This window comes from Sphaeramia orbicularis, chromosome 3 (assembly GCF_902148855.1).
Source record: "Sphaeramia orbicularis chromosome 3, fSphaOr1.1, whole genome shotgun sequence".
Taxonomy (NCBI): domain Eukaryota; kingdom Metazoa; phylum Chordata; class Actinopteri; order Kurtiformes; family Apogonidae; genus Sphaeramia; species Sphaeramia orbicularis.
In genome coordinates, this window is record NC_043959.1 from 10,413,167 (window position 1) to 10,431,974 (window position 18,808).

The 18,808-nt window shown below is 36.8% G+C and overlaps 1 protein-coding gene across 1 annotated transcript in view; it reads right to left on the reverse strand.

Annotated features, from left to right (window-relative positions):
• The window catches only part of LOC115415494 (E3 SUMO-protein ligase PIAS1-like), a 109,056-nt gene extending 94,826 nt beyond the window's left edge, over nucleotides 1-14,230 (reverse strand). The window contains exon 1 of the mRNA XM_030129086.1: nucleotides 14,213-14,230. The gene's annotated coding sequence lies outside the window, so the exon portion shown is untranslated. The remainder of the gene's footprint in view (nucleotides 1-14,212) is intronic.
• Nucleotides 14,231-18,808: the final 4,578 nt, after the last annotated feature.

Genomic DNA, 18,808 nt, shown 5'->3' on the forward strand with positions numbered 1-18,808 from the left:
GCCTACAGAGGGTCCACAGTACACTTCACTAGGCTTGCACTAGCCTATCGCCACATCGCCATTGGCGATGCATTTTCCTGGTTGGCGAAGTTGTTTTCAACCCGTGTAGCCACAATGGCGAGGGTATTTTTTAGTAAAATCAACCAACTTAATTCTTGTGACAACTTGGTTAAGCTGCCCCAAGCATACACACGCACACCCCCGAAGCATACCTGATAGCTACCGTATCCATCCCGGAAATCGTCGCCACGTCATTGTCACCTGATTCGCCCACAGTTGGCGGCAGTTTTTAAATACCCCCCACATCCGCATTCCATGGTCGAACAAAGTCGGCACGGCACAAGAGTGTAGGAAGCGTCGGAGCCACCACTCATAGACAAAACACATTACGGCAGTTTAACCCCGTTACAACATGCATTTTGCTAGCTCACTCGCACATACCGCATTCATCTTCATTCCATTCTCCCGCTGGTTCATCCCATCCACTCATTCATCTGGATCAGAAGCCGGTCGTCTCATCATACCAGTACTCCAGCAGCCAAAACCCGGACCGGATTTCATACTGACTGGACTGGATTGACTAACTGACTGACGGACTGACTGACAGAGAAGTGAAAACAGGGCATGAGTAAAATCTTTTTTTTTCTGCTTTCTCTAAAGCCCTGAATTTGAACTGTGCACTTGTTTTTTTCTTATATTTAGTGGATAAACTGAATCGTTTTTTTTTTTTGTTTTTTGTTTTTTTTTATACCGAGAAACTGTGGAAAACCCGGAGTGGATTTTTTGTTAAAATAAACTGAACTGTTTTTTTTTTTTCTTTTTCTTCTAAAAAAAAACTGAACCAAAGCCTAAAGTGGAGATGTTGTGTTTGATTTTGTTTGGCTGGTGGATTTTGTTGAGTTTGGACTTTTTTTTTTTTTTTTTGAGGGGGGGGGGGGGGCAACTGTGTGTTTGAATTGGTTTGTTTTTTTGCAATCATTGTTCAATACATGATTTTGAATTTTAAATGGTTTAAATGTGTGATTTCTTTTTCTGCCATTTAATGTGTAGGGTGTTTGTTTAATTCAGACTTGCAGCCTTTGTGTGGCTTGAGATACAACAAGTATACAAAAGACTGAATTAAAACGACTGACTTAACGTCTTAAATGTCAGACTAAAGACAGCCTGTGGATCTGTCCATTGTCAAATAGTTGAAAAGAAGTTAATTATCTGAGATATCTAAGTTTAAATTAGTAATCAGTCCATGTACATTCTAGTCTGGGCAGGAGTACTTTCTAGTCTAAATAAAATAATTTCAAGAGTCCATATCTGTCCATATTTAATTACCTCTATGATAAATTATGTCTCACTGGTAAATTTATTTTGTATTGAATCTCATATTAAATCTCATGAACATCAGTGGTCAGAATAATTGTATCTAGAAGTCTATCATTTATTGTTTTGTTATACATTAGATTAGAAATAAAAATGATTTAGATGAAAATGTTGACTTGAGTTAATTTTTCATGATTTTTTTTTGTATGAAACTGAAGCCAGATTGAACATATTTTTAAGCTCAAAATGCACCAGAATGCAGGAAAAAGACTTCATTTTTCCCAAAATTTCCCGGGGGAGCTATGCTCGTCGCCACAATCCACTACGCACACCACTGCAGGGACCCAGACTGGCTGTGGCTTTTTGTGGCTACACTCATTTCTACTAATGTAGCCACAGTGGCTGTACCTTTCATTTTCCTAGCGCAAGCACAGCTTCAGTCTGTGGACCACCCTTTGAGTCTTTTTGGATGTTCTGGATTCATTACCTCCGGCAAGGAGGTTATGTTTTTGCCGGCGTTGGTTTGTCTGTCTGTCTGTCTGTCTGTCTGTCCATGTGCAAGATAACTCAAAAACTTATGGACGGATTTGGATGAAAATTTCAGGAAATGTTGATACTGGCACACGGAATAAATGATTAAATTTTGGTGGTGATCGGGGGGGTACTTATCTCCCTTGGTGGATGTCTGCGTGCTTTTCTAGTTTTCCATGTTTTACAAATGTCTGGCAGTAAAAGTGATCTAAAGCGATTCTAAATTATTATGTAGTTTTTCTTGTGAAAGGACCTCCAGACCTCACAACCAAGCATCTAACTCCAAAATGAAAAATGACCGACCTAAAATTGCACCTTAGCCTTTGACCCCCCCACCAAAAAACAAACTAGAACAAATGAGATTTAGCCAAATAATATTACATTTTCATGGGTGAGGAACCCCCACCACAGCAACTTTGACTGACAAACAGGGCTGAACAATATGGGCAAGAATAATATCATGATTTAAAAAAAAAAGTCCATATCAGTCACGAAAGCCTAAATGTCATATCATTATTTCTTTGCTGTTTTAAGTCTTAGTCTTGAAAATTAATAGTGGTTTTAAATGACTTAACACACACAACAAACTGAAAATTACATAAAAGATAAAATGGCTTTCACAGCATTAAATCCAAGTAAAGAAAATTAGCAAAATCTGAGTTCTCTTAAAAAAAAAACAAAAAAACAAGGTAAATAATGGCTTATTTGTAAAATGGAAACATAACAAAAAGAAGACAAAATGAAAACAAAAATTAGACCAAAAAAAAAAAAAAAACACGACAAAAAAGAAATTTAAAAAAGATGAAAATGAGACAACAGATAGAAAGAAAATGCTCTAAGAGATGAACCAAGACATGCACATACCTAGTCTGATTTCAGAAATTATTGTTCGTCTTGTTTCTCGAGCATAATCTGAGTTTTTTTTTATATGAAGTATTAAACTCATCTTTATGGTTAGAAGATGACCAATGTACACAAATCTATAATCTACATGTGGAAAATTAAATAAAACAATAAAAAACTGAAAGATTTTTAACATTTTAAATGAACCCTAAAGACATATTATCAGGGTTTATGATGGTAATAACTGATATAGACTGATGAAAACATGTGCAGCCGTCTTTCACAGGTAAACTGATGTCTTTAATTACATGCTGAGGTCAATGACCAGCTCTACCACAGCTTGTTCAGAAACATCCTCCACTCTGTCTGCATTATAAATTCTGCTGTGCTCTGCCACTGATCAAATATAAATCAACCTGTCACCCTCTCAGACTTTTGCAGCTCGACAGTAGTTGTTTTTTGTGTCTAAGATGATGCTATAAAACACCACAGAATCTGGTGGTTGAAGATAGGGATGTTACGATTACCGGTATAATAACCCGCGGTAAAATGGCAGACGGTTAGTATTATCATGATAATTAGAATTTAAACATGTTTGATTACTGCACTTTTAGGGGAAAAAACCCAATGTAAAGATCTGCTTTTATGTCAAATATTTGAGTATAGTTTTAATGTATTACAATTTTGATTTTATATACCAAATATTTGGAACCAATATTCACTTTTAAAGTCTTTGAAAAGGTTCGTTAAGCATCTGTGTGTTATTTATGCGATAAATTATATACATTTTTCAAATCGGATTTTATACATTTTTTTGTGTTTTTTGTCCCTTTATGTTGATATAGTAGGTTAAAGTGAAAAAAATAATAGGCTGATGAGATAGGTGAAGTTGTGCTGAAAAAAAGATCCCAAACATGGGTATAGTAAACATTTGTTTATATAGTATATAAAGGCAAAATCAAAAGGACTGAAAAATGGACAAAATAGACTCAGACCACTAAGGGTTAATATTTGAATGTTTCTGCAACAGAAGGTACATTGTGCCTATTATTTTATTTTTGTTTTTTTTTTTAAATACAACTTGGTTAAATTATTTCAGTGTGTGTATCAGTACTTTTTGAACATTTTGAGCACAATTTTAACAATACCGCGATAATAATGATAACCGTGATAATTTTGATCACAATAACCGTGATATGAAATTTTCATATCGTTACATCCCTAGTTGAAGACTAGCATGTACCAATATTTGCATCTGAATGTAAGCTCTAAATACTCCTTAGACTGATATTCGTGTGGATGTCTAATGTTCCTCAAACTAAAAATTCACTGGAACAGTAATGACAATGACAATAAGAGAAATAGGCAGGTACTGAAGAGATGTAGGGAAGCAGAGAGAGGGCCTGTATCATTAGGGATTAACCTAGCCACAAGCTCTACAAATAGACTGTCTCCACCTATAAGCCGCCAGCGCACAGACGCTTATTTGTATTGCCAGGTTGCTGCTGCAGCACCTCAGGAGAAGAGACAAGACAGTTCAAAGAAGAACTGTGGTGGATGACGACGCCTCGGAAGTAAAATGTGATACAACAGGACATGTGTGGCAGCTGGAAACATCTGAGGTTTCTGCAAATGCATAGGTTCTGTCGGAGATCACCGCATGTTGAATTCAAGCACAAAACTCACACCTTATAATAGCACAAGGCCCTGGAAACCACAGACAGAATGTGCAGCAATGCACATTTTTAATTCAGCATAAGGCTGGGCGATATGAGAAAAAAAGCATATCACAATAACTGTTTTCATATCAGACGACATGGATATGTATCATGGCTAGGGATGTAACGATTACCAGTATAACGATAAACCGTGGTAAAATTCCCAATAGTTAGTATTACCATTTAAATTCTAATTATCATGATAACCATGTTTGATTACCGCACTTTGAAAGACAAAGAGAGAGAGAGAGGGAGAGAGAGAGACCCGGTCCAAGCACACAGAGAGAGAGAGACTTTCTATCTATCTATGAAAAAGAAACTAAAACAACTCAAACTTGAAAATGGTCAAACAATGTGCATAAGGTTCCATCTTTAATGCACATTTGTATGTTTGATGTTTACATGTTAATATTTGAATGTTTCTGCCAAAAGAAAGTACATTGTGCCTATTTTTTTTTTTTTTTCAAAATACAATGTGGGTAAATTATTTCATTGTGTGTATTAGTACTTTTTGAACATTTTGAGCACATTTCAGCAATACCGCGATAATAATGATAACCGTGATCACTTTAGTCACAATAACCATGATATGAAATTTTCATATCGTTGCATCCCTAATCACGACTCAAATCAAATCACTATTTTTGTCAAGCTTAAATTTCTCGTTTTTCATAAGTTAGTTGCAAAGACATGAGAAGGTTATTTTTGATTTAAATATGATTTATTTTCTGTCAGATGTTGAACATGACAGATGTGCTGAAGAACAATACAGCTGTTTTGGATAAATAAAACAGGTACATATATTTAAAACTAACTAAAAGTCTGACCAGCAGACAAAAGCTTTCAAGTCTTAAAAGAGAACACAAACAAAATAGACCATCTTCACCACACAATACCAGGGTATATACATGGGGGTGCATTCTGTAACTGCCATAACTGGTGTAAACCGAAAAGGAAACTTAACATGCTTTGAACATCCGACTCCAGGCATCTATGCCACACCCTACTTCTCAGTAACCCGGTTGCCCGAGTTCTCGGTCACATTTTCTTCCGAGGGAACACTCCTTGCCTCCCGCAGCAGCTCAAACATTAGTGTGTGTGCTGCGGCTGCTCTTAAGCCTGAGCTGTGTGCATCAACCTAACTTGTTGTAGCTCTAGCCTGATTGGTTCGGTGCAATTATGATTGGCTGTTCTTATGTCTGTCAAAACATGGACAAATGAATTCTACGGAAATTGTATCGACCACGTCTCAAATTTCTATTGAGGAAAAGTTAAATTGCGATATACATCGTTATCGTTTTATCACTCAGCCCTAATTCAGCATTCCAACCCTTTTTGACTCTCTGCCGGGTTAAAACACACATTTAGCCACCACAACAGTCTCTACACATTCATCAAAAGTTTCAATGAAAATAGCTATTGTAGTTTGGAGAATTATGGCTGAACAAATGACAATAATAAGAAAGTAGCCCTTGCAAGGGTTGTCAATGTGCATTATTTGTTAAAAATGTGAATAACCTTAACCCTTTAACATCTACTATGAGTTTATTACGCTACTGAGTGTATTGTCAGTCTGTTGACAGTGACTGTTTAGAGTCCATCAGCACTAGAAGTATTCAGTTCATCTACTTTAACCTGCAGGAGTTCATATAACCTCCCATGTTTCCACCCACTGTAAAGTCATGACAATAGACTTTAAAAAACAGAAGAATTTGGAGTTGATGAATTGCACCTCAGCCAATGGAAGTGGCTGAAGTAACTGTATGTTATTTATGAGTGTGGACAGTAACATGGCGTCCGAGTCTGCATTGTTAGGAAGACCCAGTGTCTGTCTCAAACAGCTGCAGCCATTAGCTAAACTGTTGACACGTTTTGCTGTTAAGTTGCTCAGTTCTCTTGTCCTCTGTCTCACATCAGGATCCTGCATCATCCTGTCAGGGTTTATGTCGCTATAATGAACGGCTGGCTATTTATTCATGCATTTACCATGTCTATCCTTATTAACACATTGGTGAAGCAGTAACAACTTGAGCAGTCCTGTATGTCTAGACCTTTGTGAGTGTATTGGATCTGTACTGAATACAGTCACCACTTACCAGAATATTTTCAGTGCATCATGTGACTTGTATATGACAGCAACAGAGTACTCATCCAGATTTTGATCAGTAAGCACCTTTCACTGCATACAAAAAGTCACATTAATTGAATTAATGTACATTTTTGTCATTACCGCATATAGTTTACACATCCAGTTGTTTTACTAAATTTCAATAAAAACAAGCGGATTAAAGGTTGAATTTTAACACCCCACTTTGAATTTAAACTTTTATTTATCAAGGCAAACAGGTCAATAATATGGAACATATAGGAAAAGACCAGTCAGTGACTGGTTTGCACCACTTACACTCTCACACAAACATGTGACAGTAGTTCAGGTTTGGTGTGTGCTCTTAATTATATGATTATAATGATACTCAGTCTGAAACTAGATGATAGCAGGCCACTCTTTATTTTTGATAGGGGATGTTAGTGATTCAGATGGTACTTATTCTGACTGACAGGAAGTAGTCTGTAGGAAAAATCACAATTTTGATTTATTGATGCTTTCAGCTTGTTCATACAATCCAACTTTACGTATTATTTGCTGAGTGCTGTAGTGGAAGTTTAGAAACATCTTACGCTGATTTCAGACATATGACTCCCAATCAGATGAGCTAACAACTTGCAACTATTTGCAAAGCACAATATTTTGAAAAGCTGCCAGTTCAGATCAATGCAACAAGAAAAGATAGTGAATGTTTTCACTAGCAACAATTCTCTGTACCTTCATCTTAACTTCTGGCTTTTGAGGCTTTTTGTAGATGGATAGAACTTCTAGTGTTTTAAAATATGAATAAGGACAGTGGCAGTGTTACTGCACTTGTAGTGCGTTGCACTACATTACATTAAAATATAGTTCCTATTCCAGTATCCAAAATGTCATCAGTATCCTGCAACTTCTTTTATCTCAATATATATTTGTACGTTCAGAGTAAGAATATTATTTGTTGTACAACCCACTTTAGCCTCCTGACACTTACAACAGCGTTTCAGCAGAATATAAAACTTGGACACAGAAGGGAAAGAGTAATTCACTGAAAAAGCTGGAAATTAATTTCAGATGGGAAACAACATTTCAATACGATGATGTACCAGAGTTACTGGTGTTCATTTAATAATTTACATTGAGGGTCTTCCCATAATGGAGGAGAGAGATCATTATAAATACTTTTATGCTGGAACATATTGTTTTCATTCATGGTAATCCCTGCATCAGTAATAGGGCTTTAAGAGTATAATATGACACCAGAGATCACCACACAAAAATGTGACACTGTGCACTTTGGAGCTGAATAATGTATCACAGTTAAACTACATCACATCACTTTTGACTCTGAAAAACTATTTCTGCTTCCACCAAACGAAATGTCATCCATCAACACAATCAGAGGTTTCGACTGCCGCCTGAAAGCTCCCAAGCTTATAGTCTTAGAAAATGCCCTTGTCCTACTTTAGAAACCTAAAACCAGTTTGTGCGAATGTTTAAGCTGCAGGATTATTACTAGTACAGGGTTTTCCACAGCATGATGAGCTGGATACAGCACTTAAATGTTTATTCACAGTACAGAGGTAGAAGCTATTTGACTTTAAATTCATCACCAGCTATTTTTATAATCTATTAATCAATTTGAGTATTCCAGCTTCTTAAAATGTATTGATCCTCACATTCACCACTCCTTTCTGTCTTTTTATAGAACACACAACTAATTGATCAATCACAAAAAAAAATTAACATATTAACCATCAGTGAAAATAAGTCACTGCCACATTTTGCTCTCAAGAATGGTTTTGTTCAGTTGTTCAGATATTTTCAACTTTAATCATACTTTTACTATGACAGGGTTTCTGCAGGTATCAGAAAATCTAATTGAATGCTTTTTAATGCCCTTTTTAATGCTACGTTAAACTAATTTAATGCCCATGTCCACCTGCAGATAGTTTTAGGGCGGTTTACCATCAACAGGCTTTCAACAGGTTCTGAATAGTTCCTCCTCCATTCACTTCCACTGAAACCTGCATTTTCCAATTTTTCCGACATTTGCTAATATTTCCTCCGCTGTTTCGCCACAGCATGAGCACGCTCACAGCACGCTGCATTCCAAACATCCGGTGTTCTGTGTATCGGCCATAAACAATAGACAGTTAAAGGATTCAGCCCGTCAATCATCAGACTGTACTTGAGATCGAAATTCTTAAATGCTTATATAATCCAAATAAATTGTGAAAAACAAGGCTTTTTTTCATTAAGTGTATTTAATTTTTTAATGCCTCTGGACATCGAATTTAATGCTTTTTAATGCCATTTAAGGCCTACAATTTCACAAATTCTACTTAATGACTTTTAATGCTTTTTAATGACCCAAAGAAACCCTGTATGAATATTCTATTATATGACATATAAAAAGTGAAAGATTACATTAAAAAATCATGTACCTGATCAATGAGCTTAGGGGTTTTTTTCACTTTTTTCATGCTGTGTACTTAGTCTCTGATAGGCAGATCTGTCCACAATTTGTCCAACCACATTTTGAGCATCACTGAGCACAACACAGTGACAGTGTGATTGCAAAACAGTGTTGAGAGACAAGTTATTTAAGTGGAATATCTGCACATAAGGAGGTATATGCCATTATTAAAATGACTACATTACTACAAAAGAAAATAACACATAAAGAGATGAGTGCTTTTGTCAAACCTTACCATTTTCAGCTTGTGGTTGCAGCTAGGGGGTTTCTGTTCTTCCACAAAGTGAAGGGGAGTTTCAAACGGTATTACACAGATAGAGGAAGGAAGGAGAATGACAATCCTGGCACAGCACGGCTAACACAGTTACATCTACTCTGGCAAATACATCCTATGAGCCAGACTGTGTGTTCTGTCAAAATCTACAGCCTGCATGTTTGTTAAAGAAAAATACTGTTATGATCATAGTCAAATACGTTCATTCATTTTCTGAACCTGCTTTATCCTCACTAGGGTCACGGGGGTCGCGGGAGCCAATCCCAGCTATTTACGGGTGAAGGCAGGGTTCACCCTGGGTGAGTCGCCAGTTCATCACAGGACTGACAAATAGAGACAAACAACCAATCACTCTCACAATCACACTATGGGCAATTTAGATTAGAGCCAGACCAATTATAGCGTATCACCGATTAATCAACATCGGCCAATATGTAGCCGATGTATTAACTTTTTTGCTGCATGGAGATTCTGTCGCTCGCTGCTCCTGTGTGTGTGCTGCCCGGAGAGTTAGAGGAACAGTAAAGCGAGTTAGTTTCACTTTCACTCCTGCTCGGACAATGACGCTATCACCCCCCCTACACACACAATCAAACAATCAAGGAGCTACACCCCCCGCTCGCACGCTCCAACAAGGATAGATTTTTTGCCCCCCCCCCCCCGGCGAAAATTACATACCACTACCGGACCCCCCCCGTCTTAACACATATTCACCCCCCACACACACACCCATGTCCGTGCAGTTCCTGTCTACCTCGAAATTTCATTCTGCAGACAGGCCCGGGCACGGGTCAGTTGTAACTCAGGTCAGTTGTAACCGTTGCAATTGCTCCAATCAGGAACAACTTAGGACTCACCTAAGTCACTCTGCACATGCTCAGTTTAGTCCTTAGTCCATATGGGCAGTTGTAGTGCCATGAGGCAGACACATCCGAATTTGTGAGGGAAAATATAATTTTGTGGTAAGTAATATTTTTTGCTCTAATTATTTTTGCGACTGCGTAGCTTGCATTTGAAAGTTGTGTAAATTATCTTTGTGGGATAAACAAAGATTTATGCAACTATTAATCCACCTGTTCACAATTATCTAATGTAAGATTATCATATCCTGTGTAGATCAGTGTTCTTATTTCATATATCGGTTATCGGCCAATATCGGATATCGGCCAATATATTGGATATCAGCTTTTTTAGCCCCCAATATCAGTATCAGCATCGGCCCCAAAAATCCCATATTGGTTGGGCTCTAATTTAGGTTGATCAATTAACCAATTAGTGCATGTCTTTGGATGGTAGGAGGAAGCTGGAGTACCCGGAGAGAACCCACGCAGACACTGGGAGAACATGCAAACTCCACACAAAAAGGTCCCACCCCTTAGACTGGTGTTGGAATCAAACCCAGGACCTCAGTAGTCAAATACAATCACTGTAATATCACTATAACCAAATAAAATCTAAATCAATCAAACTGTTGGACCTGTCGTTTCTTTCCAGGGTTTCATAAATAACTTTGGGCTTCACATCACATTTGCAGAATGTGTGTTTAAATTACAGATGCACCTGTACCAACAGTCTGGTACTGACCAAACAGTTAAACCAGAGAACAGCAGCTATACCTCCATAGGTTATTCTATTAAGTCCAGTGTCAGCCAAACCCAAAACCTGGGAACTGCTAACTGTATCAGACATAAAAAAGTTGCATTGGTGCATCCTGATTTTAATCTTGAAATAACACCCATTACATTAATTTGACACTCACTGTGACAATTACCAACATTGTCTGTTATGACAATGTTTGCCATGATAACATTCTTAGACACTCAAGTCAAGTATCATTAGTGACAGTCAATAAAAGTTGAATTTGCTCTGGGTACTGACATTCATGACCTTCAACAGGTAATGAAATTTGGAGTCAAACCTGAAAAATATGCAGACCTTTATGATTAAGAAAGGTTCATGGCCACCACATCTGTTTTGTGACACTTAAAAGTATAAAGTCACATCTGTGTGGCCAGTAACAGACACAATCTCATCGTGTTTAAATGAAAGCCTGTTTAGTCTGTCCATGAGCTAAGCTGGCACAAAGAAGCTTCTATAGATCCAAAGATCCAGGAAACATTGTGGGCAGAGGGCTAAAAATAGCATAAGGCTTAGATCAATAACTGCTAGATGGGCTCCTGCTCTGCTTTTAAACTTGAATTAAAACACATTTTCAGCTTCACAACCAAACAAACAGAGGTCTGAGGACAGAGAGGGTGGGTTAAGGATTTGCTATCATTATAAAGATTTTCATATCAGTGAATGTGGATTAAAGGCTGATTTTTTTGGTTCTAACTTAGTGAATGTAAAAGTAACGAGACATTTGTAGTTTCTAATTACTTATAAAAGATACAACAAGATAAAATTATGGGAAAGAAGCAGCAAAACAACACAACGAGACAAAAATGAGAAAAGAGGGAACAAGACAGAAACATAACAATACATCCTATCAAGATGAAACCAGAGCAGTAGTCTCTGAATTAGTGACTTCCTTTATTTGGACTGAATCAAACCAAGCCAAAGGCAATTGTTTGAACCTGAGTAGTTTCTTCTTCAACACTAAAAACACGTAGAAGATTTACAGTTATTTGTGGTTTTCAACTTTCAGAGGAGGTAGTATATTGAAGAATACAATAATGATCAAATATACATGAGAAAAATACAATAAAACAATACAACAACACAATGAAACATTTGGAAGGGTTTAACATAAACCCTTAAAATGTATGTCGCTCTAAATCTAATTGTTACGATATACCAATTAGGGATGTAACAATTATCAGTACCGTGGTAAAATTGCAGATGGTTAGTATTATCGTTTAAATTCTAATTATCATGATAACCATGTTTGACTACCGCACTTTTAGGGGAAAAAACGCCTATGTAAAGATCTGCTTTTATGTCAAATATTTGAGCACAGTTTTAATTTAATACAATTTTAATTTTACATACCTAATATTTGGAACCAATATTCACTTTTAAAGTCTTTGAAAAGGTTCATTAAGCATCTTTGTGTTATTTATGCAATAAATTATATACATTTTTCAAATCAAATTTTATATTATTTTGTGTTTTTTGTCCCTTTATGTTTTTATAGTAGGTTAAACTGATAAAATAATAGGCAGATGATATAGATGAAGTTGCGCTGAAAAAAAAAAGATCCCAAACATGGGTATAGTAAACATTTGTTTATATAGTATATAAAAGCAAAATCAAATGGACTGAAAAACAGACAAAATAGGCTCAGACCACTAAGGGTTAATATTTGAATGTTTCTGCCAACAGAAGGCACATTGTACCTATTATTTTATTTATTTTTAAATACAACTTGGTTAAATTATTTCAGTGTGTGTATTAATACTTTTTGAACATTTTGAGCACAATGTCAATAGTTGAAATTGTGGCTTTGGCTTAGTGATGATAATGACATTCAAACTAAGGTTAGGAGTTTTTATGGCAGGAGTAATTTTATCTCTTGCAGGTTTTATTTTTGTTCCACTACTGTTAAGAATAAATTGTTCGTATCTTTTTGCTCGAATATTTATCTCTGTTACTTATGGGTTAATTTTAAACGTTGTACTGCTCACTCAGAGTTGCTTTTAACAATGCATTCCGTATTATACATGGTTTGTATCGTTAGCTGTAGTGCTAGTGGTATGTTCTGTTTTCGATAGATAGATAGATAGATAGATAGATAGATAGATAGATAGATAGATAGATAGATAGATAGATAGATAGATAGATAGATAGATATTTTATTGATCCCCGGGGGGAAATTCAATAATTTAATAATGTTCGCTCTTATTATGAGATGTTACGGAAAGCAATTTTAAATTTTATACTGCATTTAAGTCACTCTAGAAATGTTGTGATTTTTACAATTGTTAACTCTGACTTTTATGCTGATTCTACACTTGTTAAATACCGGCACCAGCATCTTTATAGTTGTTACTGAAGATAGGGTGTGTGCATGCGTATTGTTTTTATATTTATAACCCTTTTTATTATTATTTTTAACGTTTATCATACTCTACGGACTGTAACTATTACATGACTGATACAAATAAATAAATGAAAAAAATAAAATGAATACCGTGATAATAATGATAACCGTGATCATTTTGGTCACAATAACCGTGATATGAAATTTTCATTTGGTTACATCCCTAATACCAATCTATAACAGTAAATATCGCGTGATTTCCCAGCCCACATCCCGGTTCAACAAACGGACGCGTTGGTCTGCACGAGCCGCTGGTATCGATCTGTGATCAGCTTCAGACACAGCGGGTTTTATTATGAAGCGTGTATCAACAGGTAGAGTCACAGGAACATGACTGTTACTGCATGAGCCTCTGCTGGGACACGATAAGGTGACTGAACAACAGCTTTCTAAACCATAAACAGTGCATCCATGTGTGTGAGTGTTTCCATATGAAACACAAACACACACACACACACACACACACACACACACACACACACACACACACACTGCTGTCATCTGCCGCTCTGTCTGGACGCTGTCGGCGCGATTCAACAGTCGTCCGCTAACGTATTTTCTGCTGAAATGATCCTCCAACAAACCCCATACACGCACACTTCTCATGCTCCAACGTAGGCAGCCGCCTATAGGATAAACCCCCCCGTAGGCTGTTTTTCAGTGAATACCGCCTTATCAGGAGCCGCTGAACTGAGAAAACGGACCGTCCAGCCAAAGCAGCGGCGGCTCAATATCAACATAAACATGCTCGTGCAAGCTTTGGCGCTCGCGCTTTCAATAAAGTTCCTGCTGTGTTTGAGCGATAAACATCAAATCTGACAACATCTCAGCACCAGAAGGCTTAAATCACTGAAGCCCCGTGTGCCCTGACAATCAAACGCTCGGCAACCGAGTAAATTTCTAATGATTTCAGGCTGCGCCTTACCTTCAGTTCCGCACTCTCCGCCATCTTGTATTTTTTTGCGCAGGCGTGGTGAGGTGCTGTCACATGACTGGGACGAGCAGAGCGCTGCGTGAACGCGCATACAGCGAAAGGGGTGCGTTCAGAACCACAAAACGTTTAATGAGGAAAAAATGTAATAAATAAATAAAAACAGCTGCAGAACGATGTGGAATATGTTACAGAATCAGAGAATAGAATAGAATAGAATAGAATAGAATAGAATAGAATAGAATAGAATAGGCAACTGAAGCTACACATGAACTATTTAGAGAAAACGAATGAGCCTAAATGGACCATCTTGGATTCAGATTTTAAATTAAAATGTTATTTCCAAGTCAAGATATTAAAAACTAGCCACTAAGCCACTAGAATAGAATCAGAGCTGAACTGACATAAGATAAGTGAGTTCAACACTGATTTTTAACCCTTTTATGCATACTGGTCACTCCAGTGGACAGCTATTCTCCAGCTGTTCTCTTGTATATTCATGGGTTTTGTTGTTTTAGTTCCATATCAGCCAACACAGTGGACACTTATGCACCACACCATACACTGCAATCCATACCATTACTGTAACTTTTCTGTTCTTGATAAACCTGATTTGCAGTAACATGTTTTAGTGTAAATCAATTACTAATTGTTATTAGATGGTAATTAACAGTTTTCTGAAACAAAAAGTTGTTTTTTTGCATATTATCTCCATGAAGTGAGTAATAACCAGTATCAGAGTATGTTAAAATGTGACAAAACATCAGATGAGCAGCATTAAAAATGTTTTTATTACATAATTTTCACACAGTATATCACTTTCTGATGATGTGTTTTAAATACAAGTTTCTTTGCTGCAAAAATTAAACAAATGGTGTCGATCTGAGTGGACATTTTTGTAACTCCGTGAAAAATAGGTTCATTAAAAAAAATCTCAATTGTATTTTTTTTTTACATGCTTAAAGAGGAATAAAATCCCTCAAGAAAAAAATGTTGACTAAGGTTCTCATTATTCATGCGTGAAAGGGTTAAAATGTCTCTGAGATTCTAGTTATGTCATAAGACCATAAAATAATTGTCATTAAATAATACTTTGGATTGTATGTGATTTTCTATAGCAAAAACCCAATTAAAATTATTTAAACTAGGCTATATCTCCTCTAATCCTTTGATGTAAAAATCTCTGAATGTGCAGTTTGTGTGGTTCATGTTTAGAGATGACTTGTTGGACACTAGATGTTTGCTACTCTACTCTGTTTTCAGTGTTTGAATTTTCCATATCTCACCTGTAAAAGTTGCTTATTTGAAGCAGCCAAAATGTTTGAGATGTGACAAATCCTGCTCATAGAAAAATTAAATGATTACATCTTTAATGAATAGAGTTAAACTTAATTAGTTAATAAATGTCAGAAAAACCAGACATCAGGTTTGACAGTGTCAAACTGCACAGTTAAACTCAAACATCACTGTGAAAATCACATGGCATCACATGAAAATTTTAGCAAAGTTTTTGCTTTTCTCACAAGTAGACAAAGCCATTCTCCTTACAGCAGTACATGTTGGGCTTGTGTTAAATATGTATATCTTAGAAAATGAGTGTCTTAAAATAGTTTCTCCTCTGTGTTCTGTTTTTACCTGTTAAAGTGTTGGCATTTGTTAAAATAGTAATCAGTGATTATTTGCTTGATCTGCAAGGAATATAAAACATTCAACAGGTAACCGACCAAACTGTCCTACAACAGTTAACATATGAATGAAGGTTTTGGTAGATCTGACATTAATTGTTATTATTGTGAACTTTTCCACTCTGTTCTCTTGGACTGCAGATCTAGTAACCAAAATGTAAATGTCATAATATTTTATCCATCTCACCCAGTCACATCAGGTATCTCTTTTTTGCCATTGGTAGAACATTCCCACATGTTAAATCCGTCTGTTTAGTGTTTTCATGCCTCATACAACACATGGTGAAGCCCCTATTATTCTACTTGTTCAACATCTAGAATTACATGTTGAATGTTTAAACTTGTCTATATAATAAATATCACTTTTAACGGCAGCGGTACTATACTACCTTGATGATGCATGTAAAAACAACGGGCCCTGTGAAAGAATATTTCTGTATGTGAACTTTCTCTTACCTTTCTGGTACACGCTGCAACATCAGATTCAGAAAATATTTGTGACTTCACAAAACTGTGTACATGACATGAATGAACCTGTGTCAAACTGACTGTCAACAAGTTATGAAATGTAGTCTGGTCCTATTACAGGTCTGGACATGTAAAGTGTGTTCCTACCTTAAAGAAAAGTCAAAATATGAAAATGGAAAATCAGAGATGGCACAGACCCCCTCCCACCCCCACCCCACACACACACACACACACACAGTAATGCCCACTATGTAGAATCATGCTACTGTTCTGTGAAACATAAGAAACAGACACATGCTGTAAAGTGGATTTCTCTCATCATTAGTTGTGAAGAGATTTCAGCGTAAATAATGTTAGTTTCGATATCAGAATGAGTATGAGCAGGTCTGATATGATAGAGGAATGAACAATGAGAGTAATAAGCAACCTTGACATTACTATATTAAAATCTGGGGTCAGGAATAAACATCAAATATGACTGATTTAGAAGTGACATGAATATGTTTCCAGTTCTGGATCATTTTCTGGATCATATTGGTAGATATTATTAAGCAGCTTGTGCATCATTTTTTTCAGACCAGTAACTTCCTTCATTTCCAAGAAAACCAAATGAATGTCTAAAAATGCCATATGTACTGATAGACCATATTCACAGTGGCCTTTTTCATCAATTTTATGTTCAGAATGTGAACTTCCAAAATCATACTGCTGTGTTTAAGTCACATAAATGTAGTAAATCAACAAATCACTATCATTTCACTTCATACTAAAAATCTGGAATGATATCAGACCATCCTACTATATAATGCACATTCTGTGTCCGATCAATCGATGTTGCAGCACAGGAGGGCGTTTGTTCGGATTTTCCTCAGCCTTCACAGGCCTGATCGCCGCCAAACTCGCCAAATGAATAGAAACATTGCCTGACTATCTACTAAGCACAATTTTATGTCTGTATTCAAATGTTGTGAGGTACGCTTGGAGATATTATCCTTTCTCTACTTTGAATTCTTCATCCCTGCCACCATACTCCATTTTCGGAAGTGGTAATGCTGCTGTTCATGACATTTCTACTGCTAGCAGACGATGCTACAATGGGTACGGTTACATGATGTTTTTTTAAATCCGATTTATTTTTCCAGAAGAAATTAATTCAGAACTAAAGTATAATCTCTTCTGTTTACATGGAAATGTTAAACCCGAATAAAGGTTTACATGAGGTAGATAAGTGAGCAAAAGGGTTTGCGCTGCAGTGCTCACGTTGCCTTGTTCTCGTAGCCCTTCTGTTAGCTTAGCTTAGCTTAGTCACTGCATTTCCATGGTCACACATAACCAGTTTTTTAAAGGTGATTTGTTGTCTTTTGTAAGCGATTTTGTGAAATTCTCCCTAATTATTTCTTTAGATCTGCGACTTACTGCACTCATACAATCTTGGGACTGTTGTGTTGACGGAAGTTGGAAAATCTTTTTGTTGGAAGGGATGCATGCGCTAAATTAGCTTTGCTTTCACGTTTTAGCTTTGCATTAGTTTTTATTTCCCAGATCTTATTACTGCAGTAAGTCACATGGCCATGATTTGAGCCTCAATTTGTGATCATATTGACCCCAGCGGACTAAAGTAATGATTAGGGAGAACTGAATTTCACAAAATCACTGATAAAGTACTACAAATCACCCATGAAAGCCTGGCTACATCTGATCAGAGGAATGAAGCGATTATGCCAAGCTAGGCAAAGCTAAGCTAACGGAAGGGCTGCGAGAGCAAGTCAATCAGTGCACTGTAGTGCAAACTGATTTGCCCACTTATCGAACTCATTAGTGCATGACAAATGAATGAATCAAAAACAAGTGGTGAACTCTTCCTTCAGGGTTTTCCAGGCTGGTAGATCCCATCAGAATCGCCCTCTGGAACGGTTTGATAAAACTATACTGCATTGCATATTCTTCCACCAGCACAGAATGTGTGCGTCATCGCGACAGGACAAGACAACGAGCATGTGCAGAATGGAAGGAATAAAGTCCAAACGGAATAAAGGGTTTACATGTCCCAGGAAGAATTTAGACCGGATTCAAAAGTGGATTAAACCAGTGACTTTAATCAGGTTTAAATTTATTCTGAACTTTTCTTTTTCAACTGGAATAAGGTGTTTACTTGGTCATCTTAAATAGGCTCTAACATTTATTCAGATTAAACCAGGAATAAAAGTTGTCATGGAAACACACGGAATGTGAAGGCTGCAGTTCACTACCGCTGGATGAATTTAATCATGCTTGACAGGCCAAACACACATGCTCTTCCCTTCATGCCTCACATGTTGGCTCAAATTATTACCTGCACAATGCATGATTAAATGGTAGTTTACAAATGGATAGCGGTGGCCGACAACTTCTACTTATCATGTTATCGTACAATGGCACCACGGGTACAATGCCGCTA